The sequence below is a fragment of the Miscanthus floridulus genome, chromosome 6 (genome assembly GCF_019320115.1).
Source record: "Miscanthus floridulus cultivar M001 chromosome 6, ASM1932011v1, whole genome shotgun sequence".
Lineage (NCBI taxonomy): Eukaryota > Viridiplantae > Streptophyta > Magnoliopsida > Poales > Poaceae > Miscanthus > Miscanthus floridulus.
This window is the reverse complement of record NC_089585.1, coordinates 84,610,728-84,627,277: the sequence shown is the minus strand read 5'-3', so window position 1 is coordinate 84,627,277 and position 16,550 is coordinate 84,610,728. Positions and strand designations below refer to the sequence as shown.

The 16,550-nt window shown below is 40.1% G+C and overlaps 1 non-coding gene across 1 annotated transcript; it reads right to left on the bottom strand.

The window, feature by feature from the left end:
* Window positions 1-5,602: 5,602 nt before the first annotated feature.
* On the bottom strand, window positions 5,603-5,709 carry LOC136461965 (small nucleolar RNA R71). The gene has a single exon (XR_010760499.1). It is a non-coding gene; the product is annotated as a small nucleolar RNA R71 (small nucleolar RNA).
* Window positions 5,710-16,550: the final 10,841 nt, after the last annotated feature.

Genomic DNA, 16,550 nt, shown 5'->3' with positions numbered 1-16,550 from the left:
TTTTAATTCAAAAAATGAGTTCAAGTTATTTATGGAAATGCCATTGCACCTTATTTCATGAATAACTTTTGTGTTTTTAGTCCGATTTGAGTGATTCTTTCACTCATGTGTTCGTAGCAATACGTAGAATAGATTTATAAACTTTTCCATCTATTTTTTTTACTGTTTGGTGTACTGTTCTAATAGAAGTCTATTTGTATGCATGTAATGATTGGATTGGATGCTTGATTGGTGGATTGGAACACGTTTAGAGGGTGAGCAGTTTGAGGTGACTGAGGATCAATAGGAGGATCAGTAGTACCAGGGTAACTTTGAAGAAGGCAAGTGTACCAAAGGCCCCTTGTACCTATGAACTATTACAATTCATATTCATGCATGTGTCTAAATTGAAATACCTTTAAGGACTTTACCTAGATTATTACTTGTACCACATATCCTTGTTACCTAGGGTTTGGGTATGAATTTGGATAGATGTTGCAACGCTTAACATAAAATAAATGTTAAACATGATTAAAGGCATTATGTAATGTGATAAAATGGAGCTTTTTAGCAACATATAGGGGGCTAGAGTACGGGGTTGAGTACTCTAGTGCCTCTCCCTAAGGACTTAATCCTGAAGCGACCACCTAGGAGGTTTCGTACAACCCCAAGTGTCATAGGGCTCTGACTTTAACCTATTAACTAGATTGTACTAGCTCATCTATAGCTTTCCGTAAGGGCAAGAGGGGGGCAATAGTTGGTATGTTTCCTTACCTGCTAGGGTGTGTGTACCGTGCCACGACCATGCGTGCCACTCCTAGAGGAGGGCCACATATGGCTAGATGGCTGAAACCTCAATAGCTACGACTTGTTAGTGCGACTAGCGAAGGGTTACATAGTGAAACCCTGCCACACTTCCTAGGTAGAGGTGTAGTGGGCTTTGCAAACCCTGGCATTGGGAATCATAGCTCAATGGATAAAGTTGTACAATTTCTACAGAAATATTTGATATGTTATAACAGCCGTGCTCATGAATACGAGTGGTCTGGATCCTTCATGATTAGTGGTTACTGTGGATGGATGGGAATTGATATAAACTTGATTATACACTAATATCACTTGGGATTGGGATTGTTCACTAAAGTAGTGATTCAGGATGCTAAAACTTGATCAACTAAAATTATGAACCGCAGTCAAACTGTGTCTAGCCTTTGAGCCTCATAGATCCCTTTGCTATACTTGCTAAGCATGGTGAGCTTACACTTGCTTTACATTCAATGAAAATCCCAGATGGATAATAGATAATGGGTATGAAGAGTTTTTGGAGGATGTCTAGGACTACTAGGATGATGTTCACCAGTTGGAGTCCCTGTGGTAGATTGGGTCTAGATATTCCGATGTTTGTGTAATAATGTTGCCATTGAGAAAGACTATGTAATAACATTATGATGAGATATGCGATGTAATAAGTACTTTACTTTGGTATTATTATAATTTGTGATATATGTGTGTGTTTGGACATCCTGGGTGCACATATATGAGTACTTGATTTTGCTATGCAAAATTGGGTGCAACAAATCACTAGCATCACACATAATTTTAAAAGGTAGAGACCAATCAAGGGGTTGAAAGATTGGTGCAGAAATAAGTGCTTTCTTAAGAATGTTAAAAGATTTTAAGCATGCATCATCAAAATCAAAGGGAACATCCTTGACCAAAAGATTTGTTAGAGGTCTAGCAATGTGTGAAAAATCTTTTATGAAGCAGCGATAAACCCCACATGACCAAGAAAACTACGGATCCCTCTGATATTTACGGGAGGAGGTAACTGTTCAATTACTTCAATTTTAGCTCTATCTACCTCAATCCCTCTTTTGGACACCAAGTGTCCAAGCACTATGCCTTCTCTAACTATGACATGACATTTTTCCCAATTAAGGACTAAGTGCTTTTCTTCACATCTTTGCAAAACCTTGTCTAAATTTTCAAGACAATCATCGAAAGTTTTTCCATAAACAAAAAAATCATCCACAAAAACTTCCATGATTTTTTCAATCATATTAGAAAATATCATGCATCTTTGGAAAGAAGCTAGAGTATTACATAGTCCAAAAGACATTCTATGATAAGCATAAGTTCCATATGGACATGTAAAGGTGGTTTTGCTTTAGTCATCTAGATGGATCGGTATCTGGTGATAACCTGAATACCCATCAAGGAAACAGAAGAAAGAGTGATTTGCCAGTCGCTCCAATATTTCATCAATGAAGGGCAATAGAAAATGATCTTTCTTTGTTGCCTTGTTAAGTTTTCGGTAGTCAATACACATTTGCCATCTAGTGACGGTTCTTTAGAGGATTAATTCTTTCTTTTCATTTTTAACAATAGTCATGCCTCCCTTTTTAGGCACAACTTGAACAGGGCTAACCCACTCACTATGCAGCACAGGATAGATGATCCTGGCATGCAGGAGTTTCAAAACCTCTTTCTTAACAACCTCTCTCATCACATTGTTAATCCTATATTATGGCTCCCTAGAGGGTATAGAGTTAGGATCTGTAGGGATGCGATGAGTACAAAGAGCAGGGCTAATTCCCTTAAGGTCTTGGAGCAAGTAGCCAAAAGCAGAATGATGCTTTTCTAAGATAGTTAGCAAGCAGAGGGATTCTTCCTGAGAGAGTTTATCACTTATGATCACAGAAGAATCCTGATCATTATTGAGAAAAGCATATCTAAGACCAAAAGGCAGGGGTTTAAGCTCAATGGTGGGCTTAGGTGGTTCTAGCAATTCATCTAGAGGTTTAGGTTCCGTAGGATTTTCCTCTTCTTCTTCGATGAAGAATTGGACATCATCTTCAAGGTTGTGTTTGATCAAATCATCAAAAGATGCAACCTTAACCTCTTCCATTGGGTCTTCCTCAGGAATTGGCTTAGTCTCAGCATTTAGAGAATGAGTAATGGGTATAGAAAGCTTAAAGTTTTTCCCAAGTCTTATATTCAACTTCCCTATTTGTCCTTCTTGAATAAGTCTTTCAATTAGTTGTCCTATCAACAGGTCGAACTCTATGATATCATAGATATAAAAGCTCAAATGAACCATGGTTCCTTTTACCTAGATAGGGAGGACATACAAACTTGGGAGAATGTGTCCTGAAAGACCTTTTAGCAGCTTTGTTGTTGGGGTTAATGGCATGTGTTTCAATAAATCATGATCAAAAGATGCAGACATAATGTTAACACCCATAATTGGATTATAAAGAGCATCGAAAGGAGCTTTGTTAATTTGGCAACAAATGGAAATAGAAGGTGAATCTAGACAAATCATATCAGAGGAAAGCTCTGATTTTTCTAACCATTCATTGCTTATTGTGGACACTAGCTCTTTTGTGGTCTTTTAAGGAAAGCTTCCTCAAAAGGTGTTGACGGTAGTTAACAACCATTATAAACTATCAATAAAACATGCATAAGGGCACAATTGAGATCACCAACAAAGGTCTAGGGGTATAAACTAATAAATTCCATGAGTTTTGGTGAATCTGTGATTTTTTGTAGGGTGTATCCATAAAACCATCAAGATGGACCTACATGTTAGATTTAATTGCGCTTATCCAATGCGAAACAGACACTAGAAGGTTCTAGAGGACACCACGCCGAGGCAAAGAGCGAGGGGCTACCAGGTGGGGCCGCCCAGCCCCACCTATAGGTCACCCATCCCTTGGGCCCACCTGTCAGCCTCCGTGTTGCAATGTCAGTTCTCCACCACCTTCTAGGTTGCATCTATGCCATTCCTTAAGTTGGTTTGATCTAAGGGCTCACGTTGGATGCTCTAGCCTATATATATTAGCACCTGCCCCCTAAAGGCATCAAGTCATTTGAGAAGACAAAAACCCTAATCATCCTTTAAGCTCCAACATATTCTAGGGCATAGCTAGTTAGGCTAGGTCTAAAGGGAGGCAAGCAGGCTTCGCTTGGATTCCCAATCGTGTCAAGAGCGTGGTTCGGTATAATCTTTGTACCCCCCTCTCTCTTTTGTATCTCCATTACTTTTATATGCTTGCTATAATTATTATGACAATATTAGTATTCATCTTATTCATGTTCTTTGAAATAATGTTCATCATCTACTTTAATTATATACCAAGTATAGTTGGATTATCATCATATTCATGCATATGTTCGTATAGCGCTCACCCTAAGGATCCATGGGTGGGTGGTTGACATTGTGTAAGCATGGTGCTTATATGTTGTTTACCTATAGATACACCCTATATTCTAGGTCATGTGGTAGATCATGGATGTGACACTCCCGTTGAGTCCTTTGTAGTCCACTCCCCGATGTAGGTAGCACGTAGGATCTAGTTATGAAGGGGGACAAGCTCTGTTCTTAATTTCCCTTAGTAATATCCCTTATGTGTAGATGTGAAGATGATCTCAGCAATGACTATTAGGTGTAATTGTACTAATCAATGTATGCTTTGACTTATAATTAAGAATGACTTAGGAATTATTCCTCTAATATTCTACCTGGCCATGCTAATGCCATAGACAGGAGTACTCTGAGTGATTTATCATTATCATTGATCAATACTTATCATATATATCTTATCCTATGATTTACCCCTGTTTTGAGTACAATATTGGTTATGGTTTACTTCTCCATCAATAGTATAAGTTATCAATACATGTCAATGCTAGACCTTTCCTATGGTAAAAATATAAATAACAATACCTAGAATACTCTCGGGTGAAGTGCTACAATGGTATAATTATCTGTGCGCTTGTAGATTCCTTTTTATTCATATCTATATATTCCTCCTAGTCATATAAATTAATAAAGAACTATTTAGTATTATTCTAGTAGTAGTGCTAGGTAGTACCAACAAGTATCTCTGGCAACATCACTAGGGATGACAATGAAGTAAAGTAATGTTAGGAGATACAGGTTTATAATAGGTGGCTATTAAAACAAGTGACAAGTTAATAAATACCAATAAGCATTTCTGGCACTGTTTGCCGGGGAAGGTAGCTAGACAAAGGAAGTATTGATAAAGTTATACTTATTAATCTGATCGAGATAAACCATATACCCCTGCTTAAGCAGGATCACCCTTGTTTTGTCTACTTTCATATCTTATGCAGGGTAATGTATGACCGGTTTTGACCTTCTGACAAACTAAAGCTAAACTCAAGAAAGTTTTAGCTTTAGAGTCAGAAGACAACCAGATAAGGCGAAGCTTAACACCAGAATTTGAAGCCATGGCTGACAAGACTCTCTGTGAATTCTCTGCTCCAACTATAGCTAACATCCAGACTGGACCCATAGTCAATGTGGGAGACAATGGATTCAAGCTCAAGCCGGCTCTCATCAACATGGTGCAAGCGAGCAAATTTTTGTGGAAAGGCACATGAAGATGCGAGTGCACATCTCCAACACTTTCTGGAGATCTACAACACTTTCACCATCAAGAGAGTAACCAAGGACGCCATACTACTTCGCCTCTTCCCATTTTCACTTTTGGGGAAGGCGAAGTAGTGGTTCTACGCTAACAAAGATAGAAACACTACATGGGATAACTGCTCTACTATCTTCCTGGCAAAGTTCTTTCCCACGGGCAAGACCAATGCTCTACGTGGGAGAATTTCAAGTTTTCAGCAGCAACATGATGAATCCGTCCCTGAGGCATGGGAATGCTTTCAAGACTATATATGATAATGTCCTCATCATCGGATGGAGAGTTGGTTACTCATGCAGACCTTCTACCATGGGTTGACCAACAGTACCCGTGAGACCATGGATGCTGCTGCTAGAGGTGCATTCTTGTCACTTACACTTCCAGCTGCGACCACTCTTGTGGAGAAGATGGCCTCCAACCAAGGCTAGAATGAAAAGCGTGTTTAGACCCATAAGAGAGGTGGAGGTATGCATCAACTCAAGGAGGTAGACATGCTATCTACCAAGATGGACCTACTAATGAAGAAGCTCAAAGACCGAGCTAATGAAAAGTAAGAAGTCATGCACACTCATGATTCATGGATGATGTGTGAAGTATGTGGCAACACTAGGCATTTAGGGAATAGCTGTCCTGAAACCCAAGAGGATGTGAACTTTGTTAACAATAATTACTATCATCCTTAATAGAATTAAGGATGGAACCAGCAACAGAGGCCAAACTACCAAGGTAACCCTCAAAGTAATAATTATAATAACTTCAATCAACTAGCCTTGAGAGAATTAATTGCTGGCCAATCTAGACTTATGGAAGGATTATCTAAGAAGGTAGCTACCAATGATCAAATTCTAGAAAATATAAGTAATAGAATGGATAGCTTTGCTTCTGCCATTAAGAACCAGCATAGCTTTAATAAAATGATAGAATCACAAATAGCTCAGCTGGTGGCTGTCGTTCCTCCATCCGACAAAGGTAAGATTCAGGGGCAGCTGTAAGATCTAGAAACTACAAATCTTGTCGATATTCATAATGCAACTTACTACTACACGGAGCCATCGATGGGAAGGTGGATATTTTATACCTTGCCTAACAAGAAGAGTGATCCAGGGAGACCTGTCATCCCCATCGTCATTGGACCTCACATATTCTAAGAAGTTGTCTGTGACTTCAGAGCGAGTGTCAACATCATGCCAAAGGTAATTTGTGATAGAATTAATAGAGATACTTTGTTGTACACAAATATGCATTTGCAGCTTGTAGATGAGTCACTCTGATATCCCAAGGGAGTTCTTAAAGATGCCATCATCTGAGTGGGACAATCATATGTTCCCGTAGACTTTGTGGTTTTGGAAACAGGTGGAGATGAAAGGGCACCCATCATCCTAGGCTGACCTTTCTTGAGCACCGCAAAAGCCATAATCTACACGGACAATGCCAAGATCTATTTCATGATCAAGGATAAAAAGGAGAAGTTCTCTTTCAAGAGCCGCATCTTGCAGTCTCCTAGTCATTCACAAAAGGCATACCTACCCAAAGGGACAATAGTGACCAAGAAGAAGAAGAACCAAAGGAGGAAGAACAAGACTAGTCAGCCATAAGAAGAAACGGTCAACATGATCAACACACTCCGATCTAAGTACGACCACCTCCTCGCTTCACCATTCCTTGCTATGAAGGATGATCCTGGCATACCGATGATCGAGTGTACCATTGGAAAAAAATCTTCTACAAGACCTTCTGCAACATTGGATCGGGTGTCAATATAATATCCAAGGTAATGTATGAATATTTATTCGGTAACGAACCTTTGTTCCCTACGTACATGCAATTGTAGATGGTGGACCAATCAATCCAATTTTTGGAGGGGATAGCTAAAGACGTTATGGTAAGAATACAAGATGACTATGCCCCTGCCGATTTCATGGTCCTGGACATGGGAGAAGAAGATGATGATACACCCATCATCCTTGGAAGACCATTCCTCAATGTTGGATCTAGACAAGTCCACTTCCAATGCCCTAGAGAAAGGTACATTGTTATTTCAATAGTTATACTACTTATGAATAGCCAAAGAAGAGCCACTCTAGGAGGAGACGTCGATCATCCCAAAGTTCATCTTCCTGAACCGTTGTTGTACTCGCTACACATGAGGAACCCAACTTCTGGATGAATGAGAAGGACATCAGCTGGCAAAACCATTTGGAGAAGGATCACTCAACATTCAACAATCGACCACATTACATCCTACTTGGGGGAGGCGCATCCCCTGTGTATTTAGCTAAGTATTTCTTTCCTTTAGTTTTACTATTTTTGAGTTTGCTTTATGCTAGATATAATAAAATAAAAATATGCATAACAAACTAAAGCAAAATAAAAATTTATCTTTGTCTTACATATATATATTAATAAGGTGTGATCTTAAATTTTGAAAACAAAATAAAAAAAGTATGCGTCTAGTTTTCTATTTTTAAGAGTTGAATAAATAAATAGACTCTAAGGATAATCTATTGCTATGGAAATAATGAATAGTTGCTCTGTTGTAATTCCTTTCAAGTACCTAGTTTTTAGCCTTGAATTCTCCTGAGTTTTGGATACAATTGTTTTGATATAAGGATTTACTCTGAACTTGAAACTCATGGGTAGCATATGCTTGATCTAAGTCTAGGTAATTGATGGATATGATATAAGAAGGTCTGAGCTGCTGTTTATCTTGTTCCAAGTGATACTAGAGTTTTGGAGATTTATCTTTTGAAAAACATAAAAATTCAGCATGATGAGTTCCTTATATGACAAAGCTTGAATTCCTACCAGAACCATATATGATATTTAGATTAGGAAAACTTTCACTCTTATATGCTGCTTGCATTGCATTGAGTTTAGTCAAGCTTTGTTGACCCTTATGAGAGGTTTATCATGCTCTTAAAATCAAGATCACGTACACACCACCTACATATGCACTACTCCTACACTAGGGGTAGGCACAAAAACATGTCATTCCATCTAGATCCACCCAACAATGTTTTACTCTTACACTGGGAATGAACACAAAAAAATGCTCCAAATTCTTGTTGCTATCTCTCAAAAGCTTTGTTGCAGAAAAGAGACATGGGGCAATGCAAAAAGTTATTCATGAAAAGAAAAAAATTTTGAAAAAATGGATAGGTATCCGAGATATATAAAATAATGGGTACTCCGATGCCCTCCTGAAAAAGAAGAGATGAATAAGATAGCCCATGTTTTCTTGCAAAGTTGTTTCCAAGTTTTAAAAGAGAGATATGTTTTCAAGGAGCAAAGTAGAATTAGGTTGGCCACCATATACATCCACACACATGCACATCTTGATTTGATTGTATGACTTAACTCTCTTTCGATCCGAGGTTTGATTTTACAATATATGTATTGTAAGTATGATGTTTCATGCTTTTTCCACTCCTATGAGCTCCACATAAGCCTTAGTTGTAGGAAGAAAAAGGCATAACATTATTATTACCTTGGTGAGGATCCACAAATACCACATATATTGAGAGACTTGAGAGTGTCATACAATGGAAGCTCTTAGTTTTATTTTGAAAACCTATAAAAACTCTGGAATAATGATTGAGCAAAGAACTTGAGATAGAGTGCTTGACTTGATTATTCTATCTTTCAATTGCTCAAGACCCAAGTGAAGGCTAAGGAGCCCCATAGTTGAAGGTAATATGGGTAAGTTTGAAAGTCAGATCAGTTTATTTTTATCTAGAGGAGAATTCTTGTTTGAACGCATGTGTACTTTTGAGGAGTGAGAGCATTGTAGCAACTCCTGATCCATTTTGCTGAGTTTAGCTTTGCTAAGGGACTAGCAAAGGTTAAGCTTGGGGGAGTTTGTTGATGGTAGTTAACAACCATTATAAACCATCAATAAACACACGCATAAGGGCACAATTGAGATCACCAATAAAGGTCTAGGGGTTTACAACAACAACAAAGCCTTTAAGTCCCAAACAAGTTGGGGTAGGCTAGAGTTGAAACCCAGCAGAAGCAATCAAGGTTTAGGCAAGTGAATAGTTGTTTTCTAAGCACTCATATCTAAGGCTAAGTCTTTGGGTATATTCCATCCTTTCAAGTCTCCTTTTATTGTCTCTACCCAAGTCAACTTCGGTCTTTCTCTACCTCTCTTCATGTTAGTATCCTGGTTTAGGATTCCACTACGCACCGGTGTCTCTGGAGGTCTCCGTTGGACATGTCCAAACCATCTCAACTAGTGTTGGATAAGATTTTGTTCAATTAGTGCTACCCCTAATCTATCACATATATCATCATTCTGAACTCGATCCCTTCTTGTATGACCGCAAATCCAATGCAACATACACATTTTTGTGACACTTATCTATTGAACATGTCATCTTTTCGTAGGCCAACATTCTGCACCATACAACATAGCAGGTCTAATTGCCATCCTATAAAACTTGCCTTTTAGCTTTTGTGGTACCCTTTTGTCACATAGGACACTAGATGCTTGGTGCCACTTCATCCACCCTGCTTTGATTCTATGGCTAACATCTTCATCAATATCCCCATCTCTCTGTAGCATTGATCCTAAATATCAAAAGGTATCCTTCCTAGGCACTACTTGACCTTCCAAACTAATATCTTCCTCCTCCTGAGTAGTAGTGCCAAAGTCACATCTCATATACTCAGTTTTAGTTCTACTGAGTCTAAAACCTTTGGACTCCAAAGTCTCCTACCATAACTCTAGTTTCTGATTCACTCCTGTCCGACTTTCATCAACTAGCACTACATCATCCACAAAAAGCATACACCAAGGGATGTCCCCTTCTATGTCCCTTGTTACCTCATCCATCACTAAGGCAAATAGATAAGGGCTCAAAGCTAACCCTTGATGTAGTCCTATCCTAATCGAGAAGTCATCCGCGTCTCCATCACTTGTTTGAACACAAGTCACAACATTGTTGTACATCTCCTTAATGAGCCCAACGTACTTCGTTGGGACTTTATGTTTATCCAAAGCCAACCACATAACATTCCTTGGTATTTTATCATAAGCCTTCTCTAAGTCAATAAAAACTATGTGTAGGTCCTTCTTCTCCCTATACCGCTCCATAACTTGTCTTATTAAGAAAATGGCTTCCATGGTTGACCTTTTGGGCATGAAACCAAATTGGTTTATAGAGACCCACATTATTGCTCTCAAGAGATGCTCGATAACTCTCTCCCATAGCTTCATAGTATGGCTCATCAACTTAATTCCCCGCTAATTAGTACAACTTTGAATATCCCCTTTATTCTTGCAGATCGGTACCAATATACTTCTCCTCCACTCGTCAGGCATCTTGTTTGATTGAAAAATATGGTTGAACAGCTTGGTTAGCCATACTATAGCTATGTCCCTGAGGCATCTCCACACCTCGATTGGGATACCATCCAGTCCCATCACCTTACCTCCTTTCATCCTTTTCAACACCTCTCTAACATCAGATTCTTGGATTCTCCGCACAAAGCGCCTATTGGTGTCATCAAAAGAGTCATCCAACTAAAAGGTTATGTCCGTATTCTCACCATTGAACAATTTGTCAAAATACTCTTGCCATCGATGTCGGATCTCATCCTCCTTCACCAAGAGATGCTCCCTTTCATCCTTAATGCACTTAACTTGGTTGAAGTCCCTTGTCTTTCTCTCACAAACCCTAGCCATCCTATAAATGTCCTTCTCTCCTTCCATCATACTCAAATGTTGGTAAAGATCCTCGTACGCTCTACCCTTTGCCACACTTACAGCTCGCTTTGTAGTCTTCTTTGCCACCTTGTACTTCTCTATGTTGTCCACACTCCTATCATGGTACAAGCATCTATAGCATTCTTTCTTCTCCTTAATAACCCTTTGGACTTCCTCGTTCCACCACCAAGTATCTTTAGCCTCGTCTCCACTTCCTTTGGTTACTCCACACACCTTTGAGGCCACCTTCCAAATGTTGGTTGCCATCTTCTCCCACATGTTCTTTATGTCCTCTTCTTCCTTCCAAGAGCCCTCTTTGATAACCCTTTCCCTGAATACCTCTAACATCTCCCCTTTTAGTTTCCACCACTTTGTTCTTTCAATCTTAGCTTGTTTATCCCTACGGGCACGCACCTGAAAACAAAAGTCTACCACCAAAAGCTTATGTTGAGAAACAACACACTCCCCTGGTATCACCTTGCAACCCAAGCATGCTCATTTGTCCTTTCTTCTTGCAAGGATCTAGGAGTTTAAACTAATAAATTCCACGAGTTTTGGTAAATCTATGATTTCTGCAGGGTTTATCTAGAAAATCATCAAGGTGGATCTACATGTTAGATTTAATTGCACTTATCCATCGTGAAACAGACACTAGAAGGTTCTCGAGGATACCAGAGGACACCACACCGAGGTAGAGAGTGAGGGGCTGCCAGGTGGGGCTGCCTGGCCCCACCTATAGGCCACCTGGCCCCAGGGCCCACCTGTCAGCCTCCATGTTGCAATGTCGGTTCTTCACCACCTCCTAGGTTGCATCTATGCCATTCCTTAAGTCAGTTTGATCCAAGGGCTCATGTTGGATGCTTCGGCCTATATATATTAGCCCCTGCCCCCCTGAAGGCATCAAGTCATTTGAGAAGATAAAAACCCTAATCAACCTTAGAGTTCCAGCATATTGTTATGACAATATTAGTATTCATCTTTGTACCCCCTCTCTCTTTTGTATCTCCATTACTTTTATATGCTTGCTATAATTGTTATGACAATATTAGTATTCATCTTATTCATGTTCTTTGTTATAATGTTCATCATCTACTTTGATTATATACCTAGTATAGTTGGATTATCATCATATTCATGCATATGTTCGTATAGCGCTCACCCTAAGGATCCATGGGTGGGTGGTCAACATTGTGTAAGTGTGGTGCTTATATGTTGTTTACCTGTGGATACACCCTATATTCCAGGTCATGTGGTAGATCATGGATGTGACACTCCCATTGAGTCCTTTGTAGTCCACTCCCCGATGTAGGTAGCATGTAGGATCTGGTTACGAAGGGGGACAAGCTCTGTTCTTAATCTCCCTTAGTAATATCCCTTATGTGTAGATATGAAGATGATCTCAACAATGACTTTTAGGTATAATTGCACTAATCAATGTATGCTTTGACTTATAATTAAGAATGACTTAGGAATTATTCCTCTAAGATTCTACTTGACCATGCTAATGATGAGGACATCACTTCTTCAGAGGTACCCGCTGATCCTCCAACCGTCATGCAAGGTCCAATGACCCGGGCTCGAAAGCGACAACTCAATTTAGAAGTTAGCTCGTTCTTAAGCGATACTTTTCATACTTTTGAGAATATACTACTACCTAATGATGTTATCTTGCTTAGGAACATTGGAGAGGGTCATGAAGGACTTAGAGGAAGTGGTGGAGGTGATGATGACCAGCAAGGACGTCCAACACAAGCCGGAGGCCTAGTCCAACAAGAATTCAAGTCTCCCTTGGCCTCCAGGACCAGTCTGCCTTAAACTGGTCACCTAGGACGCATCCGAACTCCGTTTTCGATGATCCACATATGGATGGAAAGCTAATTTGATAAGGAAGCCAGTTCAAGTGGTTTCACATCACAACCTCTTCGGAATCAATAGGAATCATCAAAATAAGTCTGCATCTAGAATCTACCAGGGTGTTGCGACACCTTCTTTTGGTCCGTTGAACCATGTATCGTGTTTGGGCCCATTAGGGGGCACGTCTAGGGTAGGCGACAACCCTAAGACCTTTATAATCATACGCTGCCACCGTCATTAGGTTTTGGGTTTTGCTTAGATTATTCTATCAAGAACAGTTTCGCCGTTTATCAGTTTGTGACACCCCAACTTTGTGAGATAATCTTTCATCTGCAATTTGGTTGTGTTCTTTCTTGTTCTTGCTTATGTTCTTCGTTGCGCAGGCAAGGATTAGCCTTCTTGGTGAGGTCAACCTGGTCCATGACTTGGTTGATAACTAGAGGAGCTATGGTGCTAAGATTGTAGGGTTCGATCTTTCGATCTGAAGCCGGATCGGTGTGTCATTCTCCGCCACAACGATAGTTACCATCACCTGACGAAAGATCGGGATTCCCGTCTCCATTAAGTGGTAATCAGAGCAAAGGTATACTGTCAAGTTCACTTTTATTCCCTAGTTTTGAGTGTTTCGCATCCGTCCCATAGTCCAGTGTCATACTCATTTTTCCTATCCTAGAACCTTCCGCGCCATAGCCTTTGCATATTTCAGTTTCAGAGTTCGTCGTGTTGAGTTTGTGTCCTGGTCGAGGTCTTGTTGTTGGTTAGGTCATGTTAGAGTCCAATTCGTGTGTTTTCCCCCATCGTTTCCATCAAATCTTTGCTGTTATGACCAATTTTGCGCATATTGTTCCCGTTTTGTCCTCTAATTCAGAGCCAATTTTTAAAACTGGTCTAATTTTCGCATACGAACTCCGATTTCGACGTTCCATATATCAAAATCGATCAGAATTTTTTTTTGGATTTGTCCATCCCCCATTCTTTTTGGGTTCGAAAATTTTAAATTGGTCAAAAAGTGGTCACAAGATCCTCTTTTCGTGGTCACAAGGTTTGTGTCGATTTTGAGCAAGTTTTCTGAAATTTCCATAGGCCACATCTTTCACTTGTTTATGCTCATATTTTTTGTGGTTACTTCTTTTGTGCTCCTAAGTAAAGGAAAAATATAAAAAAAAATAAAATAAAAAAGTCAAAACTTCCCAAAAAAACAACGACAACCCAAAAAATAGAAAAAAGAGAGGGACAAAAGAGGAACAATATCTAGAGGAGCACATAGAGAAGACCAAAGTGAGTTGTGTTTACGTGTGCTATCTGGTTCCTTGTTTGTGTTGATGTTTCCATCCACCATACTTGTTTTTCATACACCTATCACCTTGCTATCCACCATACTTTTGTCACACACCTAGTACTTGGAACATTTTAGACCAGCAATGAGAACAAGTACTTTGGACTATAATTCAGCATTACTTTCTATTACTGACTTATGTGCCAGATATACATATTACTCTTTGTGTGCCTTCCATGCTCCACAAACTCTTTAGATCAGTACAGACAAAGGGCCTTGCAATCTCGGTACCACTGCCTCACAGGTATCACGAACTAGCCGCTGGTTGTACCGCCCACTGCCTGTGTTGGTAAGAACTTTGTAAGAGCTTGGTAAGACGCTTCCATTTGCTGTGAAAAGTGACACCACTATAATCATGTAGTCATTTGGTAGGGATAACTTTCACCTATTTGTTCCTGTTTTTGTGTTTTCAATGGCAGGAGGTGAACAGACTGGAGATAACAATTCTAAATGTTTCAGCGAGTGTGTTAGCCAAGAGCAACTATAAGCTGTTGTAGAGGATGCCCAAAAAAGGATGAATGAGGCCATCAGGAAGGCCGTCACTAATGCACTCATTGAACTCAACATTGGCAATAGCATGGAGAGATTGGACAAGCGAATTTCCACGCTAACCGACAAGGTTACTGATTTGGAAACCTTTGTGGCGGGCAACAACAACATCTCCAGCAGCAACACCGATGGTCAAGACACGGTGTATGATGCCAATGGGAACATAGGTTGAGCAGCTTTCCGACAAGAGAGATTATGACAATGTCTTCGCCGCAACACAATAGGTATGGGTGGTGTCCACCACCACCACCGTCAAGGCAATAATCACTGTGTGCCCGATGATCCTTAAGCTAAAATTAAGTTCACAATACCATATTTTTCGGGTCATTATGATGCTGAGGGATATCTTGATTGGGAGATGATGGTAGAACAAAAGTTTAGTGCCCACCTTGTACCTGAGCAGCATAGAGTTAGACAAGCTACTAGTGAGTTTAAGGATTTTGCCATTATTTGGTGGAATGGGCTAGCTGCACAGAATGCTTTACCTAGTACGTGGGAAGAACTTAAGGTACGTTGCGTGATCATTTTGTTCCTCCTTCTTATCATAGAGACTTGCGTAAGAAATTGATGCATTTAGAACAAGGAGATAAATCTGTACAGGATTACTATGGTGAGCTCCAAAAGGGATTGATGCGCTGTAGTGTTGTGGAGGGAAACAAAGATGCCATTTGTCATTTTTATTTGGGTTTGAGGCGTGAGATTCATGACATTGTTGATTATAAAGAATTTAACACTATCAACCAGTTGTTTCAGTTTGCTATGCTTGCAGAAAAGGAATTGCAGGGGCATGAACAGCAGGGCAAGAGCAAGGTCAGCACCAGCACATACACGCCATGCTCGGCACCATCTTCGGGGCTGACCAAGCCAACCACTTTTCGGGTGCCTCCACCAGCGAGCAAGCGACCAATAGCCTCTGGAGTTTCCGCTACACCTAAGGCACCTCCCGCACGACCTTCAGATTCAGGTAAAAATTCTTTGCAGGTGCCTACCAAGAGTTCCTCATCTATTGTATTGATAGGACGCACTTTGGGTATTCAGTGCCACCACTGCCATGGCATTGGCCATGTGCAGAAGGACTGCCCAATTCAGCAGGCATATATTGCTATAGAAGATGGTTACATCAGCACCTCTGACATTGAGGATGAAGAAGACCAAGATGCAGATGAGGACGACGGCGAAGTCCTTGGTGACAAGGCCACGGTGTCCTATAGGAGCATCATTGTACAACGGGTGCTCAGCTCACAAGTCCAACAACCTGAGAAGCTACAACGCCATAACTTGTTCCAGATTTTCTTTGTCATCAGCGACCATCGAGCACGTGTCATTATTAATGGAGGTAGCTGCAACAATTTGGTGAGTTCTGATTTGGTCAAGAAGCTTGGCTTGACCACACGCCCACACCCACATCCATACCATATCTAGTGGCTAAATGATTCTAGTAAAGCAAAGGTAATATAAACTTGCAGAGTTTCATTTTCCATTGGTTCTTATACTGATTCTGTTGATTGTGATGTGGTACCTATGCAAGCTTGTTCACTCTTATTGGGTCGTCCTTGGGAACATGATAATGATGCTACACACCATGGTAGAAGTAATAAATACACTTTTATGCATAAAGAAAAGAAAATTACTTTGGTACCTTTGACCCCTGCTCAAATTGTACAAGCTG